Source organism: Podarcis bocagei (genome assembly GCF_964188305.1).
Source record: "Podarcis bocagei genome assembly, chromosome: 7".
Taxonomy (NCBI): Eukaryota; Metazoa; Chordata; class Lepidosauria; order Squamata; family Lacertidae; genus Podarcis; species Podarcis bocagei.
The window spans coordinates 63,859,814-63,862,384 of record NC_138132.1 but is presented as its reverse complement, the minus strand read 5'-3'; the positions used below and the strand labels follow the sequence as shown (position 1 = coordinate 63,862,384).

The 2,571-nt window shown below is 45.9% G+C and overlaps 1 long non-coding RNA gene across 1 annotated transcript; it reads left to right on the top strand.

Moving 5' to 3' along the window:
* Positions 1 to 382: 382 nt before the first annotated feature.
* On the top strand, positions 383 to 1,254 carry LOC308592168. The gene is made up of 2 exons (XR_014010405.1): positions 383 to 815; positions 1,159 to 1,254. It is a non-coding gene; the product is annotated as an uncharacterized lncRNA (long non-coding RNA).
* Positions 1,255 to 2,571: the final 1,317 nt, after the last annotated feature.

Genomic DNA, 2,571 nt, shown 5'->3' with positions numbered 1-2,571 from the left:
GAGAAGAACCATTTAGAAATGATTTCTCTCTTTTAAAATAGAAATGCTTGACATAAAATGCAGTGGCAGCTTAGCATAAGCAAACATCATTCCCCCACCCCTGAAATGCATTTTTTTAAAAAAATACAAACTTGTTGGAACATAAAGATCTTACAGTTCAATCTTATGCAAGTTTATTTAGAAGCAAATTTCCCTGAGATTAGTAGGACGACACTTGAATAAAGAGTTTGAAAGCTGCAGTCAATAGGAAAAAAAGCCACATTTGCACTAGGCATTTAAAGCAGGATCATATTGCTTTCAACAGTCATTGTATCCCGGAAGGATTTTGGGAACTCTTGTTTGTTCAGAGTGCTGAGAGTTGTTAGAAGCCCCTCCCTCATTCCCCTCCCACAGCTACAGTTCCCAGAGTGGTACAAGAATCAACCTCTCTATACAGAGAACTCCGAAAAGTGCAGCTCTGTGAGGGGAACGCTAGTCTCTTAGCAACTCCCAGCATCCTTAACAAAACACAGTTCCCAGGATTCTTTGGGGGAAGACATGACTCTTTGAAGTGTTATGATGCTGGTTTAAACGTGCAATGCAGATGGGGCCACATTCCCACAGATTTGCTAAGGATTTGAGGTTGTGAAGACAGGGGCAAGGACCTTTTGACATGTGGGATATAAAGCTGTCAGTCAAGTCCAACATTCTGAGAGAGGACTAACTGCCTCTATGTGGCAGGCAGTTTTGTCAGTTGGTCGGTTGGTCGGTTTCTGCAAGGAGTATTAACTGGTAACTGCTCGGATGCAGTCTTCTCATGACTCACTACTATCTATGTTATGTACTGAGTTGAATAGGATTCAAAATGCAGCAGTCTGATTGGTCCTAGAACAATAGGATTCAGAATGCAGCAGTCTGGTTGGTCCTAGAACAATAGGATCCAGAATGCAGCAGTCTGATTGGCCCACAGGAGCCACCCAATCCAGCTCCAGGTGGAAGTGAATCCGCAACCTGATTGGCCTACAGGAGAATCCCGGAATTAGCCAATCATGTGGGGCTCATTGTGTAAATAATGTATATAAAGCAGACATTCTGGGGGAACTTCCATTCCTCCTCACCACTATGAGCTGAAGAAAGAGCATGAAATCCACTCTCAACTCTGAGTATATTTCAATCTAGTATATAGTTTATCTGTTATGTAACCTAAGCCTGCCTTCAGGAACACCTCTGTAAACCTGAATGAATCTGATAGTAAAGTAGTTTATGGTAATATGATTCAGATTCATGTGTGTTTTCTTTAAGAGGGACAGATAGGGATTATCAACCAGAAAGGTATAATTATTGATAGGACTCAAATGAGTTAGCAACCTGCTTGTCGCTGCATAAACTCAATCAGGGGATCGTTTAAACTCTGCTAAATTATATAAACAATCCCACAAGACAAGTGCTTTGACTGGGGGCAGTTCCAGACGTTGTTGGACCCCAGCACCCATCAGCCATGATGATCTGACTGCCTCACCTGAAAGAAAGATATTGTAGAGCGGAAAAAGGTTTGGAAAAGAGCAACCAAAATGATCGAGGGGATGGAGTGACTGGAACCCCTGGAGTCTCTCACTGCACAGAGACTGGGATGATGTGTACCAATACTTTGGGGGAATGATGTGTTTTTGCTCTGGGTTCCCTAGATGTTCTCAATGTCCCTTTGCAGGGAAGCAGATTTCAGCTAAACGGTAGGAGAAACCTCCTAATGCAGGTGGGCCCTGTGTGGTGCAGAGGGTTAGAGTGCTGGAAGAGGACCCGGGAGAGGCCAGAGTTCAAATTCCCACTATGTGGCCACGAAGCTCCCTGGGTCACCTTGCGCCTGACCCTGTCTCTCTCTCAGACTAACCTACCTCACAGGGTTGATGTAAGGCTTAGATGAGGGAGGGAACCACATACGCCACCCTGAGCTTCTTGGAGAAAAAGGTGGGGCAGAAATGTCATTAAGAGTAATAACAGTTAAGGGTGGGCAATGGTTTTCAGATCAATGTCTCTTTCCCCTTGGGGGACACCACCCAGTAGTAGCCAGAGGAAAAACTGGACAGAGCAAGAATGCAAATATTAGCTTTGTCCAGCCGGCTAGTTTCTACGTGAATTCACAATCCATCCTCCACCTAGGCAAGCAAGAGTAAGTATCTGTTCCAGGACCTGTCCCAGTCAGGCAAATACATGCAAGGATGCAAAGTTGGGCTGGTGAGGGGCATGGACTGAGAAGAGTGGAAGGCCCTGAGGACCAAAATGAGGAGCCCATAGGGCCGCATTTTGCCCTGAGTCTGAGGTTTCCCACCCATGTCCTCAAGGCAGGAGCAGAATGCCTTGGGGTGTTCACTGGAGGTATTTGAGTGGAGGCTAGGTGGCCATTTGTACAAATTTATTTTGTACAAATCAGACCACCTCAGTGGGAGAGCTGCAAAGCACAGCTCACTCTATCAGGTCTGATGTGGCCATTAGGCCTCCCCATCCCTCAGCCATCGTCTGGGAGCAGCCACCCCATCAGGCTGCCTCTATGGTGGGAGAGGTGGGAATCAGGAGGCTCATTGCATCAGCTTTGCT